Genomic DNA, 17261 nt, shown 5'->3' with positions numbered 1-17261 from the left:
TGAAGCGAAAGCTAAGAGAAGCTAAGGCACAACTCTCTGTAGAGGACCTAACAGAAATCTTCAAAGAAGAAGAAGACATGGCAGCCGAAAACAACAACAATGCAAACAATGCAAGGAAGGTGCTGGGTGACTTTACTGCACCTACTCCCGACTTCTATGGGAGAAGCATCTCTATCCCTGCCATTGGAGCAAACAACTTTGAGCTTAAGCCTCAATTAGTTTCTCTAATGCAACAGAATTGCAAGTTTCATGGACTTCCATTGGAAGATCCTCATCAGTTCTTAGCTGAATTCTTGCAAATCTGTGACACTGTCAAGACTAATGGGGTTGACCCTGAGGTCTACATACTTATGCTATTCCCTTTTGCTGTAAGAGACAGAGCTAGGACATGGTTGGATTCACAACCTAAAGAAAGCCTGGACTCATGGGAAAAGCTAGTCAATGCCTTCTTGGCAAAGTTCTTTCCACCTCAAAAATTGAGTAAGCTTAGAGTGGAAGTCCAAACCTTCAGACAGAAGGATGGAGAATCTCTCTATGAAGCTTGGGAAAGATACAAACAATTGATCAGAAAATGTCCTTCTGACATGCTTTCTGAATGGAGCATCATAGGTATTTTCTATGATGGTCTCTCTGAACTATCCAAGATGTCTTTGGATAGCTCTGCTGGAGGATCTCTTCATTTGAAGAAGACGCCTACAGAAGCTCAAGAGCTGATTGAAATGGTTGCAAATAACCAATTCATGTACACTTCTGAAAGGAATCCTGTGAACAATGGGACTAATCAGAAGAAAGGAGTTCTTGAGATTGATGCTCTGAATGCCATATTGGCTCAGAACAAGATATTGACTCAACAAGTCAATTTGATTTCTCAAAGTCTGTCTGGAATGCAAAATGCACCAAACAGTACTAAGGATGCTTCATCTGAAGAAGAAGCATATGATCCTGAGAACCCTTCAATGGAAGAGGTGAATTACCTAGGAGAACCCTATGGAAACACCTATAATTCTTCATGGAGAAATCACCCAAATTTCTCATGGAAGAATCAAGAGAGACCTCAACAAGGTTTCAACAACAATAATGGTGGTAGAAACAGGTTTAGCAATGGCAAGCCTTTTCCATCATCTTCTCAGCAACAGACAGAGAATTCTAAGCAGAACCCCTCTGACTTAGCAACCATGGTCTCTGATCTAATCAAAACCACTCAAAGTTTCATGACTGAAACACGGTCCTTAGGAATCTGAAGGCACAAGTGGGACAGCTGAGCAAGAAAATTACTGAACTCCCTCCTAGCACTCTCCCAAGCAATACAGAAGAAAATCCAAAAGGAGAGTGCAAGGCCATCAACAGGGCCGAATTTGGAGAGGAAGGGGAGGAAGTGAACGCCACTGAGGAAGACCTCAGTGGGCGTGCACTGACCTCCATTGAGTTCCCCAATGAGGAACCATGGGAATCTGAGGCTCAAAATGAGACCATAGAGATTCCATTGGACTTACTTCTGCCTTTCATGAGCTCTGATGAGTATTCTTCCTCTGAAGAGGATGAGTATGTCACTGAAGAGCAAGTTGCTAAATACCTTGGAGCAATCATGAAGCTAAATGACAAGTTATTTGGAAATGAGACTTGGGAGAATGAACCTCCTTTGCTCACCAAAGAACTGGATGACTTGTCTAGGCAGAAATTACCTCAAAAGAGACAAGATCCTGGGAAGTTTTCAATACCTTGTACCATAGGCACCATGACCTTCAAGAAGGCTCTGTGTGACTTAGGGTCAAGTGTAAACCTCATGCCTCTCTCTGTAATGGAGAAGCTAGGGATCTTTGAGGTGCAAGCTGCAAGAATCTCATTAGAGATGGCAGACAACTCAAGAAAACAAGCTCATGGACTTGTAGATGATGTTTTGGTGAAGATTGAAGACCATTACATCCCTGCTGATTTCATAGTCCTAGAGACTGGGAAGTGCATGGATGAAACCATCATCCTTGGCAGACCCTTCCTAGCCGCAGCAAAGGCTGTGATTGATGTTGATAGAGGCGAACTGATCATTCAAGTGAATGGAGAATCCTTTGTGTTTAAGGCTCAAGGATATCCCTCTGTCACCATGGAGAGGAAGCATGAAGAGCTTCTCTCAAATCAGAGTCAAACAGAGCCCCCACAGTCAAACTCTAAGTTTGGTGTTGGGAGGCCACAACCAAACTCTAAGTTTGGTGTTGAACCCCCACATTCAAACTCTAAGTTTGGTGTTGGGAGGTTCCAACATTGCTCTGAAGAAATGTGAGGCTCCATGAGAGCCATCTGTCAAGCTACTGACATTAAAGAAGCGCTTGTTGGGAGGCAACCCAATGTTATATTTTATCCATTTTCTTTTGTTATTTTATGTTTTTTGTAGGTTGATGATCATGAGAAGTCACAAAATCAATTGAAAAAACAAAAACAGAATGAAAAACAGGAAGAAAAATAGCACACCCTGGAGGAAGAACCCACTGGCGTTTAAACGCCAGTGAGGCTAGCAGTTGGGCGTTTAACGCCCAGTCTGGCACCATTCTGGGCGTTTAACGCCAGAAAGGGGCACCAGACTGGCGTTAAACGCCAGAAAAGGGCAAGAACCTGGCGTTAAACGCCAGGAATGGGCACCAGCCCGGCGTTTAACGCCAGAAATGGCTCAAAACGTGATTTTGAATGCCATTTGGTGCAGGGATGACTTTTCCTTGACACCACAGGATCTGTGGACCCCACAGGATCCCCACCAACCCCACCACTCTCTCTCTCTTCTTCACCCATTCACCAATCACCTCAACTCCTCTTCCCCCAAAAAAAAAACCTTCACCTATCAAATCCCATCTTTCTCTTCACCACTCACATCCATCCTTCATAAAACCCCACCTACCTCACCATTCAAATTCAAACCACTTTCCCTCCCAAACCCACCCATCAATGGCCGAACCATGACCCCCCTCTCCTATATAAACCCTTCTTCATCCTTTCATTTTCACACTGCCTAAACACCACTTCTCCCCCTCTTTGGCCGAACACAAAAGCCACTCCCTTCTTCCTCATTTCTTCTTCTTCTACTCTCTTCTTTCTTCTTTTGCTCGAGGACGAGCAACCCTTTTAAGTTTGGTGTGGTAAAAGCGTTGCTTTTTCGTTTTTCCATAACCATTTATGGCATCCAAGGCCGGAGAAACCTCTAGAAAGAGGAAAGGAAAGGCAAAAGCTTCTACCTCCGAGTCATGGGAGATGGAGAGATTCATCTCAAGGGTGCATCAAGACCACTTCTATGAAGTTGTGGCCTTGAAGAAGGTGATCCCCGAGGTCCCTTTTTCACTCAAAAAGGGTGAATATCCGGAGATCCGACATGAGATCCGAAGAAGAGGTTGGGAAGTTCTTACCAACCCCATTCAACAAGTCGAAATCTTAATGGTTCAAGAGTTCTATGCCAATGCATGGATCACCAAGAACCATGATCAAAGTGGGAACCCGAATCCAAAGAATTATCTTACTATGGTTCGGGGGAAATACTTGGATTTTAGTCCGGAAAGTGTAAGGTTGGCATTCAATTTGCCCATGATGCAAGGAGATGAACATCCTTACACTAGAAGGGTCAACTTTGAGCAAAGGTTGGACCAAGTCCTCACAGTCATATGTGAAGAGGGCGCACAATAGAAGAGAGATTCAAGAGGGAAGCCGGTTCAATTGAGAAGGCATGACCTCAAACCCGTGGCTAGAGGATGGTTGGAGTTTATCCAACGCTCAATCATTCCCACTAGCAACCGGTCCGAAGTTACTCTAGACCGGGCCATCATGATTCATAGCATCATGATTGGAGAAGAAGTGGAAGTTCATGAGGTTATAGCCCAAGAACTCTATAAGGTGGCGGATAAGTCCTCTACCTTAGCAAGGTTAGCCTTTCCTCATCTCATTTGTCACCTCTGTTATTCAGTTGGAGTAGACAAAGAGGGAGACATCCCCATTGATGAGGATAAGCCCATCACTAAGAAAAGGATGGAGCACACAAGAGACCCCTCTCATCATGAGATCCCTGAGATGCCTCAAGGGATGCACTTTCCTCCACAAAACTATTGGGAGCAACTGAACACCTCCCTAGGAGAACTGAGTTCCAACATGGGACAACTAAGGGTGGAGCATCAAGAACACTCCATCATCCTCCATGAAATTAGAGAAGATCAAAGAATTATGAGAGAGGAGCAACAAAGACAAGGAAGAGACATTGAGGAGCTCAAGCACTCCATAGGATCTTCAAAAGGAAGAAAGAGCCGCCATCACTAAGGTGGACCCGTTCTTTAATCTCCTTGTTCTTTATTTTCTATTTTTCGAATTTTAGTGCTTATGTTTATCTATGTTTGTGTCTTGTGATCATTAGTGTCTTAGTGTCTATGCCTTAAAGTTATGAATTTCCTATGAATCCATCACCTTTCTTAAATAAAAAAAAAAATTGTTCTTAATTGAAAAAGAAAAAGAATTGCATGAATTTTGAATTTTATAGCAGTTTGATTATTTTGATGTGGTGGCATTACTTTTGTCTTCTGAATGTATGCTTAAATAGTGCATATGTCTTTTGAACTTGTGGTTCATGAATGTTGGCTCTTGAAAGAATGATGAAAAAGGAGACATGTTACTGAGGATCTGAAAAATCATAAAAATGATTCTTGAAGCAAGAAAAAGCAGTGAAAAAAAAACCGAAAAAAAAAAGAAAGAGAAAAAGAAAGAAAAAGAAAGAATAAAGTTGTGATCCAAGGCAAAAAGAGTGTGCTTAAGAACCCTGGACACCTCTAATTGGGGACTCTAGCAAAGCTGAGTCACAATCTGAAAAGGTTCACCCAATTATGTGTCTGTGGCATGTATGTATCCGGTGGTAATACTGGAAGACAGAGTGCTTTGGGCCACGGCCAAGACTCATAAAGTAGCTGTGTTCAAGAATCATCATACTTAACTAGGAGAATCAATAACACTATCTGGATTCTGATTTCCTAAAGAAGCCAATCATTCTGAGTTGCAAAGGATAGAGTGAGATGCCAAAACTGTTCAGAGGCAAAAAGCTAAAAGCCCCGCTCATCTAATTAATACTGATCTTCATAGATGTTTTTGGAATTCATTGCATATTCTCTTCTTTTTATCTTATTTGATCTTCAGTTGCTTGAGGACAAGAAACAATTTAAGTTTGGTGTTGTGATGAGCGGATAATTTGTACCCTTTTTGGCATTGTTTTTAGTATGTTTTTAGTTGTTTTAGTTGAGTTCTTAGTATATTTTTATTAGTTTTTAGTTAAAATTCACTTTTCTGGACTTTACTATGAGTTTGTGTGTTTTTCTGTGATTTCAGGTATTTTTTGGCTGAAATTGAGGGACCTGAGCAAAAATCTGATTCAGAGACTGAAAAGGACTGCAGATGCTGTTGGATTCTGACCTCCCTGCACTCGAAGTGGATTTTCTGGAGCTATAGAAGCTCAATTGGCGCGCTCTCAACGGCGTTGGAAAGTAGACATCCTGGGCTTTCCAGCAATATATGATAGTCCATACTTTGCCCAAGATTTGATGGCCCAAACCGGCATTCAAAGTCACCCTCAGAAATTCCAGCGTTAAACGCCGGAACTGGCACCTAAATGGGAGTTAAACGCCCAAACTGGCATAAAAGCTGGCGTTTAACTCCAAGAAGAGTCTCTACACGAAATTGCTTCATTGCTCAGCCCAAGCACACACCAAGTGGGCCTGGAAGTGGATTTTTATGTCATTTACTCATCTCTGTAAACCTTAGGCTACTAGTTTTCTATAAGTAGGACCTTTTGTTATTGTATTGGGGAGCTTTTGATCATGCTTTGATGATTGAACCCTCTTTGGGAGGCTGGCCATTCGGCCATGCCTAGACCTTGTTCTTATGTATTTTCAACGGTGGAGTTTCTACACACCATAGATTAAGGTGTGGAGCTCTGCTGTACCTCGAGTATTAATGCAATTACTACTGTTCTTCTATTCAATTCCGCTTGTTCTTTGTCCAAGATATCACTTGTCTTCAACTTGATGAATGTGATGATCCGTGACACTCATCATCATTCTCACTTATGAACAAGGTGACTGACAACCACTTCTGTTCTACAAGCAAACAAGGCTCTAGTGTTTATCTCTTGGATTCCTGATACACGATGCATGGTTGATCGCCTGACAACCGAGTGCTCGCCTGACAAACGAGCCAGCCATTCCGTGAGATCAGAGTCTTCGTGGTATAGGCGAGAACTGATGGTGGCATTCAAGAGAATCCGGAAGGTCTAACCTTGTCTGTGGTATTCTGAGTAGGATTCAATGATTGAATGACTGTGACGTGCTTCAAACTCCTAGCAGGCGGGGCGTTAGTGACAGACGCAAAAGAATCACTGGATTCTATTCCGGCCTGACCGAGAACCGACAGCTGATTAGCCATATGCTGTGACAGAGCATAGGAACATTTTCACTGAGAGGATGGGAGGTAGCCACTGACAACGGTGAAACCCTACATAAGCTTGCCATGGAAAGGAGTAAGAAGGATTGGATGAAGACAGTAGGAAAGCAGAGAGACGGAAGGGAAGGCATCTTCATACGCTTATCTGAAGTTCCTACCAATGAATTACATAAGTACCTCTATCTTTATCTTTATGCTTTATTCGTATATCACTATACCCATTTGAGTCTGCCTGACTAAGATTTACAAGGTGACCATAGCTTGCTTCATACCAACAATCTCCGTGGGATCGACCCTTACTCGCGTAAGGTTTATTACTTGGACGACCCAGTGCACTTGCTGGTTAGTTGTGCAAAGTTGTGTAGTGATCACAATTTCGCGCACCAAATACCTTACGTGAGTAAGGGTCGATCCCACAGAGATTATTGGTATGAAGCAAGCTATGGTCATCTTGTAAATCTCAGTCAGGCGGATTCAACTATATTAAGAGATTATTGGATTTTTGAATAATAATAAATAATAAACAGAAAATAAAGATAGAGTTACTCATGTAATTCAATGGTGGGAATTTCAGATAAGTGTATGGAGATGCTTGTCCCTGTTGGATCTCTACTTTCCTACTGCCTTTCTTCAATCCTTCTTACTCCTTTCCATGGCAAGCTGTATGTAGGGCATCACCGTTGTCAATGGCTACATCCTATCCTCTCAGTAAAAATGGTCTAAATGCTCTGTCATAGTACGGCTAATCATCTGTCAGTTCTCGATCATGTTGGAATAGAATCCCTTGATTCTTTTGCGTTTGTCATCACGCCCAGCAATCGCGAGTTTGAAGCTCGTCACAGTCATTCAATTCCGGAATTCTACTCAGAATACCACAGACAAGGTTAGACTTTCCAGATTCCCATGAATGCCGCCATCAATTCTAGCTTATACCACGAAGATTCTGATTAAGGAATCCAAGAGATATTCGCCCGGTCTAAGGTAGAACGGAAGTGGTTGTCAGTCACGCATTCATAGGTGAGAATGATGATGAGTGTCACGGATCATCACATTCATCACGTTGAAGTACAACGAATATCTTAGAATAAGAATAAGTCGAATTGAATAGAAAATAGTAGTAATTGCATTAAAACTCGAGGTACAGCAGAGCTCCACACCCTTGATCTATGGTGTGTAGAAACTCCACCGTTGAAAATACATAAGTGATGAAGGTCCAGGCATGGCCAAATGGCCAGCCCCCAAACATGGTCAAAAGACTAGATAGTCAAAGACATCTAATAAACTAGTAAAAAGTTCTATTTATACTAAACTAGCTACTAGGGTTTACAGAAGTAAGTAATTGATGCATAAATTCACTTCCGGGGCCCACTTGGTGTGTGCTTGGGCTGAGCTTGATCTATCCACGATATGAGGCTTCTCTTGGAGTTGAACGCCAAGTTGTAACGTGTTTTGGGCGTTCAACTCTGGTTCGTGACGTGTTTCTGGCGTTTGACTCCAGAATGCAGCATGGAACTGGCGTTGAGCGCCAGTTTACGTCATCTAATTACGAATAAAGTATGGACTATTATATATTGCTGGAAATCTCTGGATGTCTACTTTTCAACGCCGTTGAGAGCGCGCCATTTGGAGTTCTGTAGCTCCAAAAAATTTATTTTGAGTGCAGGAAGGTCAGATTCCGACAGCATCAGCAGTCCTTTGTCAGCCTCCTATCAGAGTTTTGCTCAGGTCCCTCAATTTCAGCCAGAAAATACCTGAAATCACAGAAAAATACACAAATTCATAGTAAAGTCCAGAAATGTGAATTTATCATAAAAACTAATGAAAACATCCCTAAAAGTAACTAGATCATACTAAAAACTACCTAAAAACAATGCCAAAAAGCGTATAAATTATCCGCTCATCACAACACTAAACTTAAATTGTTTCTTGTCCCCAAGCAACTGAAGATCAATTAGGATAAAAAGAAGAGAATATACTATAAATCCCAAAATATCAATGAATATTAATTCTAATTAGATGAGCGGGACTTGTAGCTTTTTGCTTCTGAACAGTTTTGGCATCTCACTTTTTCCTTTGAAGTTTAGAATGATTGGCTTCTATAGGAACTTAGAATTTCAGATAGTGTTATTAATTCTCCTAGTTAAGTTTTTTTATTCTTAAACATAGCTACTTTTATGAGTCTTGGTCGTGGCCCTAAGCACTTTGTTTTCCAGTATTACCACCGGATACATAAATGCCACAGACACATGACTGGGTGAACCTTTTTAGATTGTGACTCAGCTTTGATAAAGTCCCCAGTTAGAGGTGTCCAGAGCTCTTAAGCACACTCTTTTTTGCTTTGGATCACGACTTTAACCACTCAGTCTCAAGCTTTTCACTTAGACCTGCTGATAAATCCCATTTTGAGGGTTTATCTTGTATTAATTTCAGGGGTTTTATCAATGATTCCACACGCTTTTCATATAAAAATACAAGACTTTGTGTTCCTTTCCTAATTTTTGCCTCATGGATGAAAACATGCTTATTTTGCACTAAATTAGATACATTTCTGATCTTCTCTTGGTGCCATTCGATGCCGTGACTTGTGTGTTAAGTGGTTTCAGAATATAGGGCAGGGAAAGGAGAATGGGCACAAAGGAAAGAAGCATGAGAAATTGAGCTTTGGGAACTTCAGCAAGGGCGCGTGCGCGTACCTGGCGCGCCCGCGTGGATTGCGCAGCTAGAAGTCAAAGCCAGAAGCCAAGCCACGAGCCGGCATGTGTAGCGGCTAAGCCATAATCCCCATGGGCGCGCACGCGTACGTTGCGCCTCCGCTCACATTACAAGATGCCCCAGTGGCGCGCACGCGTGCTTTGCGCGTGCGCGCCGATGCTCGAATATGATTTTTTTAAGAAGTCACGTGACCTAGGCGTGGAGACAGTTGGAGATCTCATTTTGGGGAAGTGCCTTGGCGGGAAGAGCTTAAGAAGACCAGGGATAGAAGGGTTAAGGGGCTTTTGCTCATTTTTTTAGATTGTTCTAGATATTTTGCTATTGTTAGTTACACTCTTGGAGAGGGAGAGGGAGATTCCAAGCTCTCATTAGGGTTCATCTTCATCCATTTTTTGAATTTTCAATCACTCTTTGGTGAGATCCATTGCAATTCTCAATTTACTTTGTTCATGTTATAGATCTTCTTCTCCAATCTCAATTAGTGCTTGTAATTGCTCAATTCTCATAGATCCTAGATTCAACTTTGTAGATTTGGATTTTATCAATTTCTTGAGAAGTTCACTTCTATTGTTGCTCCTTGTTGATTGTTGTTAATTTCTTGTGTTGAAGCACTTTTAATTCTAATTCATTCTCATTCTCATTATCCCTTTCATCCTTGCTCATCAATTGTTTGATAAAATGCCAATACTAGTTATGGAGTAAAAGTTTCTTACTTGGCATAGGGTTTGGGCCATTAGAAAGAATTGAATAGTTTATGTCAATTGTTGATTTGGAATTAGAAATTGCTAATTGACTTGGAGTGCACTAAAGCTAGATTTCCCTAAGGTAAATCTAGGACTTGTGACTCAAGTTAGTTACTCTCATTTGACTTTCCTCTATACCTAGGGGTTAACTAAATGAAGCAAGGCCTAATTGTTGTCATCATTGAAGGAACTATAAGGATAGAATTTCTAATGCCAACCCTAGGCCAAGCGTTCTAAAGATTGATTGTTTGTCATCTATTTTGCTAAACCTTCAAAGAATCATAATAAGGCTTCCTAATCAATAAGATGCATTCTCTAGCAATTCCAAGGGAGGACGATTCGGGAGACTAGTACTCTCGGTTATAGATTGTAGGATTGTTTGATGCGAAGTTTGAATGTCGATTAGACTATACTCACGATTATATCCATTATTGAATTCTATATCGGCATGATAAATTTCGTTTATCAAAATGGCGCCGTTGCCGGGGCAAGTAAATGTGGTTTTTTCTTGGTCCTCTAGAGCAATGTGTATTTGGAAGTATCCGGAGTAACCATCAAGAAAGCAATAATATGATTTACAGGCTAGTCGATCAAGCATTTGATCAATGAACGGTAGTGGGAAGTGATCTTTTCTTGTGGCCGCATTCAACCTTCGGTAGTCTATGCATACTCTCCAAGAATTTTGCACTCTTGTTGCTATAAGTTCACCACTTTCATTTTTGATTGTGGTCACCCCGGATTTCTTTGGCACCACTTGGACCTGGCTTACCCACTCGCTATCCGAGATAGGATAGATGATGTCCGCTTCAAGTAGCCGAGTGACCTCTTTTTTCACAACCTCAAGAATGGTTGGATTAAGTCTCCTTTGAGGTTGTCGGATCGGTCTTGCTCCTTCTTCAAGAAATATGCGGTGCTCGTATACTTGGGGGCTTATTCCCACTAGATCCGCCAAACTCCACCCGATTGCCCTTTTATTTTTCCTCAAGACATCTAGCAACTTTTCTTCTTGTTGAGGAGTTAGCTCTTTTGTGATTATCACGGGAAGCTTTTGGGCTTCATCAAGATATGAGTACTTTAGGTGGGGTGGTAGTGGCTTCAATTCCATTTTTTTGTCATTATTTGAGGTTTGAGTTTCCGGATGGTTTGTATGGTGTGTGGTGTTTAATTTGCTTGGATCTTCATTTTTCTTCTTCAATCATGTACTTCTCATCTAACTTTGCAAGGTGAACTTCGGCAACAATGTTGTCAATTGGGTCACACCGGAATAGAGAGTGATTCTCCGGTGGATGCTTCATTGCTTCTTCTAGGCTAAAACTTACGACTCTCCCATCTATCTCAAATGAGTAGGTTCCCGAGTAGGCATCTAGCTTAAATCTAGAAGTTCTCAAAAATGGTCTTCCAAGTAGAATGGATGATGCTCTCTCGGTTTCGCTTGATGGCATTTCTAGGACATAGAAGTCAATCGGAAACACCAACCCCTTGATATTCACCAATACATCTTCCGCAACACCCGTCACGGTTATTATGCTTTTATCCGCTAGGACAAATCTTGCCGTCGACCTTTTTAGTGGTGGTAACTTCAATACCCGGTAGACGGAGAGAGGCATGATGCTAACACATGCTCCGAGGTCACACATACAATCTATGAATTGAACTCCATTAACGGTGCAAGTGACCATACAAGGGCCCGAATCATCACACTTCTCGGGCAATACTCCCATTAAAGCGGAAAGAGAACTCCTCAATGGGATGGTTTCCAATTCAAGAATTCTATCCTTGTTCATGCATAGATCTTTAAGGAATTTTGCATATCTAGGAACTTGATAGATAGCATCAAAGAGGGGGATGGTTACCTCGACTTTCTTGAACATTTCTATCATTTTGGGGTCAAGTTCTACGCGCTTCCTAGATTTCTTTGCAAGTGTTGGAAATGGGAGTGGTTGAGCAATTTCTTCTTCCAAGGTTCTCTTGGTCTTGGGGGTCTCTTTTGTTAGTTGAGCTTCTTCATCCTCAACTATGACTTGTGGTGTCTCCTCTTCCACTACCTCTTCTATATCTATTCTCTCCTCCTCTTGAACGATTGTGATGGGATTTGAATCCTTTGCTCCCTTCTCTTTTAATTGTGTTCCGGATCTTAGGGTGATGGCATTGATGCCTCCCTTAGGATTGGGTTGAGGTTGAGAGGGAATGACGCTTTGGATTGGGGATTGATGAGTAGGATTTGATGGTGTATCCATGCGTGCAAGAAGAGCTTGTAGTGTAGAGGTGAGGCCAGTGAGACCGGAAGCAAGTGTGTTTTGTAGTTCCTTTTGGCCTTGGATGATGGTCTGGAGTGTATCATCTTGGTTAGAGGGGGGTGGATATGTGAGTTGAGGAGCTTGTGATTGGTTGGGTGGTGGTCTTTGATGTGGTGGTTGGCATGTTTGGTAGTTTCTTTGTGGGTTTTGTTGGTTGTATGGTTGATGTTGTTGGTTGTATGGTGGATTTTGTTGGTTGAATGGTGGCCGATTTTGTGAGTTGTTGTTCCATCTTTGACCTCCTCCATTGTTGTTGTTATCCCTATTCCCTTGTTGATGATTATCTCTCCAATTTTGATTGTGATTCCCACTCCCTTGATTGTAGCTTTCTCTTTGATAAGGGTGCCCTTGGTTAGGATTGCCTTGGTAGTACCCTTGATTTGGGCGGTCATAGAAATTATGGGTAGCCGCCAAAGTGTTGTCTTCTTGAAGGCTTGGGCACTCATCCGTGTAGTGGGAATAGCAAGAACAAATGCCACACACTTTCTGAGGGACTAATTGTTGATTGTATTGTTAAGGGGGTGGAGAGTGTTGTTGATATGGTTGAGGTTGTTGTGGTTGTTGTTGGCTCAATTGGAGTTGCCTCAAGATGGATGTCATTTCACTCAAGGATTTGGTTAAAGCGGTGGTTTCGCTACTAGTTGATACCCCATTCACGGTTTTTTGGCGGTTGACTCTTCGTCTCATATGTTGATTGGATTCGGCTAGGTCAATGATAAGTTGCCATGCCTCCTTCGCTGTTTTATATTTAGACAAAGAACCATTACTAGAGGTGTCCAAGAGAGTTCTATCTTGTTCTCGCATCCCTTGACATATGTATCCAAGCAACACTTGAGTGTCAAGCATGTGATTAGGGCATGCATCTAGTAGCTTACGAAACCGTTCCCAATACTCGTATAATGGTTCCGTTTCACCTTGTACAATACAAGACATTTTCTTCCTTAGCCTATCCATCTTCTCCGGGGGCAAGAATTTATCCAAGAATCCTCTTCTAAGCAAGTCCCAATCGGAGGTGACTTCACTAGATAGAGTGTAGAACCATTCTTTAGCCTTGTCCTCAAGAGAGAAAGGAAAAGCAAACAACCAAATAGCAACCTCATCGGATCCTTCCCGTCTAGTTGTTGAGCATATACGATGAAAGTCTTTGAGATGTCGAATAGGGTCTTGTGCGGGAAGCCCATGGAATTTAGGTAGGAGGTTGATCAAAGCGGTCTTAAGTTCAAAGTTTGCATTCAAGTTGGGGTGAGTTACATGAAGGGGTTGAAGGACATAATCCGGTGCACCCGCTTCCTTGATAGTAACTCTCCTTGGAGCATCCATGGCGTTAGTACCTAAAACAAAAGAAGAGTTGTTAGTGATATTGATGGGCGAATGATTATTGCCTTCTTTGAGTGACGGTTCAATGTTCACTTTGAGTAAGGTGGTTGAGGTAGTGAAAACTTTTTCACATTTTCCAAACTTTAACCGCTTCCGAGCTTGTCTAATATGAAGCAAAGTTCGTTCTATTTCCGGATCAAAGGGGACTAAGCTCGGATTCGGTTGTGAACGTGTCATGCAATGAAGGAGAAGTAAAACTCATGGTAACGGTGAGGGGTTAGTCACTTGAACAAAGAATTACAATGAAATGCAACTATGTACATATATACACATTTACTCTAAACAATAACATGGCACACTAAGCAAATTCCCCGGCAACGGTGCCATTTTGATAAACGAAATTTATCATGCCGATATAGAATTCAATAATGGATATAATCGTGAGTATAGTCTAATCGACATTCAAACTTCGCATCAAACAATCCTACAATCTATAACCGAGAGTACTAGTCTCCCGAGTCGTCCTCCCTTGGAATTGCTAGAGAATGCATCTTATTGATTAGGAAGCCTTATTATGATTCTTTGAAGGTTTAGCAAAATAGATGACAAACAATCAATCTTTAGAACGCTTGGCCTAGGGTTGGCATTAGAAATTCTATCCTTATAGTTCCTTCAATGATGACAACAATTAGGCCTTGCTTCATTTAGTTAACCCCTAGGTATAGAGGAAAGTCAAATGAAAGTAACTAACTTGAGTCACAAGTCCTAGATTTACCTTAGGGAAATCTAGCTTTAGTGCACTCCAAGTCAATTAGCAATTTCTAATTCCAAATCAACAATTGACATAAACTATTCAATTCTTTCTAATGGCCCAAACCCTATGCCAAGTAAGAAACTTTTACTCCATAACTAGTATTGGCATTTTATCAAACAATTGATGAGCAAGGATGAAAGGGATAATGAGAATGAGAATGAATTAGAATTAAAAGTGCTTCAACACAAGAAATTAACAACAATCAACAAGGAGCAACAATAGAAGTGAACTTCTCAAAAAATTGATAAAATCCAAATCTACAAAGTTGAATCTAGGATCTATGAGAATTGAGCAATTACAAGCACTAATTGAGATTGGAGAAGAAGATCTATAACATGAACAAAGTAAATTGAGAATTGCAATGGATCTCACCAAAGAGTGATTGAAAATTCAGAAAATGGATGAAGATGAATCCTAATGAGAGCTTGGAATCTCCCTCTCCCTCTCCAAGAGTGTAACTAACAATAGCAAAATATCTAGAACAATCTAAAAAAATGAGCAAAAGCCCCTTAACCCTTCAATCCCTGGTCTTCTTAAGCTCTTCCCGCCAAGGCACTTCCCCAAAATGAGATCTCCAACTGTCTCCATGCCCAGGTCACGTGACTTCTTAAAAAAATCATATTCGAGCATCGACGCGCACGCGCAAAGCACGCGTGCGCACCACTAGGGCATCTTGTAATGTGAGCGGAGGCGCAACGTACGTGTGCGCACCCATGGGGATTATGGCTTAGCCGCTACACATGCCGGCTCGTGGCTTGGCTTCTGGCTTTGACTTCTAGCTGCGCAATCCACGCGGGCGCGCCAGGTACGCGCACGCGCCCTTGCTGAAGTTTCCAAAGCTCAATTTCTCATGCTCCTTTCCTTTGCTCCCATTCTCCTTCTCTCTTCCGGTTCATCCCTGCCCTATATTCTGAAACCACTTAACACACAGGTCACGGCATCGAATGGCACCAAGAGAAGATTAGAAATGTATCTAATTTAGTGCAAAATAAGCATGTTTTCATCCATGAGGCAAAAATTAGGAAAGGAACACAAAGTCTTGTATTTTCATATGAAAAGCGTGTTGAATCATTGATAAAACTCCTGAAATTAATACAAGATAAACCCTCAAAATGGGGTTTATCAACCCTAAAGGCTCAAAATTGGACCACCATCTAATATTTAGGCTGGGGTCTGGCTCATAACTCTGGCCAAGGTGGGAATGGGTGGTAGAGATTCTCCAGTTATAACTCAGCAAGAAGAACTTCGTGTGGCGAAATTTGGTTCACATGAAGAAGTAAAAAGTATAAAGGAGAAAGGTCCATTGCCTTAGGTTTACATGCGAACAAGAGTCTAGCCTCAAATAGTGTACTCTTATATCTTGGGTTATCACTAGGGGTGGTAACAGTAAGGTTGAATTTGTTACTAAAATTTTACCCTACTTTACTTGTAGGTTGTGAACAATCCAATCCTAATTTTACGCGCGGTCAACCCACGGATATCCGACCCTGCTCGCAAATTTTTACAAATATGCAATATTATTATATAACCTAATGAGTATGCAAATAAAAAAAAAGTACCTACTCAAATGAAGATGTTAAAAACATCTTTTTATGAAGAGCCTTGTGTTAAAAGTGTGCTTTGTTTATTTGGCAACACTTTAAAAAAAGATAACATTTTTATAGCATATCAAATCAAACCCTATAATTTATCATCTAATGGTAAAAAGGATACATCTTTACATGAAGACAATTATAAAATCTTCATGATAGTATCCACCAATAAAAAATTCAATACAAACAACACAATCATCCACAAACAACACAGTTGTCCCATAAATAACATAACCATCAAATCTTCAATTTTACATAAAAGTCTTTGCTTAAATTAATAACACAAACACAAATAAAATATTGTGATATAATATTGTATTTATATATCACTAAAATAGAATTATTTTTTATTAAAGAAAAATGTTAAATTATTAATTGATGATCTTGACTTAATGATAAAGACTTTTTGCACTAAGTGAGAAGTCCTTGGTTTAACACTACCTACATATAACATATTTTTATAACATATACATATAGAGTATGAGTTGGTCGAGTAGGATTGAGACTCAATCCGCGTTTAAACCCCCTCCACACTCAATTCTATCCGTAGCGGGTCGGATTGACAATCCTACCCGACCGGATTGAATATCCACCAGTAGAGTGCATGTTGCCACCCTTAGTCATCACAAGAAAATAGCTCCAGCAGCTCAACGTAGTCACTGTATACTAGTCTGACCCATAGGGCTATAATTTCTGTATTCCTATGTCTAATGCTATAGCTTATCGCTGCAAGCAAATAGTAATCATAAGCAAGCACAAACAATTCACATAGCACAATCACAAAGAGTATGAAACAACTTACATGATAACATGTCCTATAGCATATCCAAAATTGGCATTATGCATCGCCAACCATGGTAAAATGAAGTTATCATTCCCACATTATATCAAAGTATAGAGAAAGCGGGACAAATCCACATCCTTGTCACACCAATAACTATCTATCCCTTAAACTTTTTGGAATTACCGAATTAATCTCTTCTTTTGTTAAATGATCATTTTATCCTCAATCTTGATTAATAATTTTTTTTCTCCTCAAAGATTCAAAATTACCTTTTGTTCCTTAAATTTTATCTTATTTACCATTTTATCCTTAAGTATCATAATTACATTCTTATCCTTAATCTTTATTTTAATGGCCATTCTATTATTTATCTTCATCATAATTATTATTTTGTCTTGAAATTTTATTTTAATTATTATTTTATCCTTAAAATTTATTATAATTACTATTTTGCTCTTAAATTATATTTTAATTTTAATTTTATTCCATGTTTTTATATTATTATATTTTTAACCCTAAAATTTTAATATTTATATTTTATCTTAGAATTTTTTT

At 40.5% G+C, this 17261-nt stretch overlaps 1 non-coding gene across 1 annotated transcript; it reads right to left on the bottom strand.

The window, feature by feature from the left end:
• Positions 1–482: 482 nt before the first annotated feature.
• On the bottom strand, positions 483–590 carry LOC130942425 (small nucleolar RNA R71). The gene has a single exon (XR_009070996.1). It is a non-coding gene; the product is annotated as a small nucleolar RNA R71 (small nucleolar RNA).
• Positions 591–17261: the final 16671 nt, after the last annotated feature.

Source organism: Arachis stenosperma, chromosome 7 (genome assembly GCF_014773155.1).
Source record: "Arachis stenosperma cultivar V10309 chromosome 7, arast.V10309.gnm1.PFL2, whole genome shotgun sequence".
Classification (NCBI taxonomy): Eukaryota; Viridiplantae; Streptophyta; class Magnoliopsida; order Fabales; family Fabaceae; genus Arachis; species Arachis stenosperma.
The sequence above is the reverse complement of the archived record's forward strand: the minus strand, read 5'-3'. Positions and strand labels throughout refer to the sequence as shown.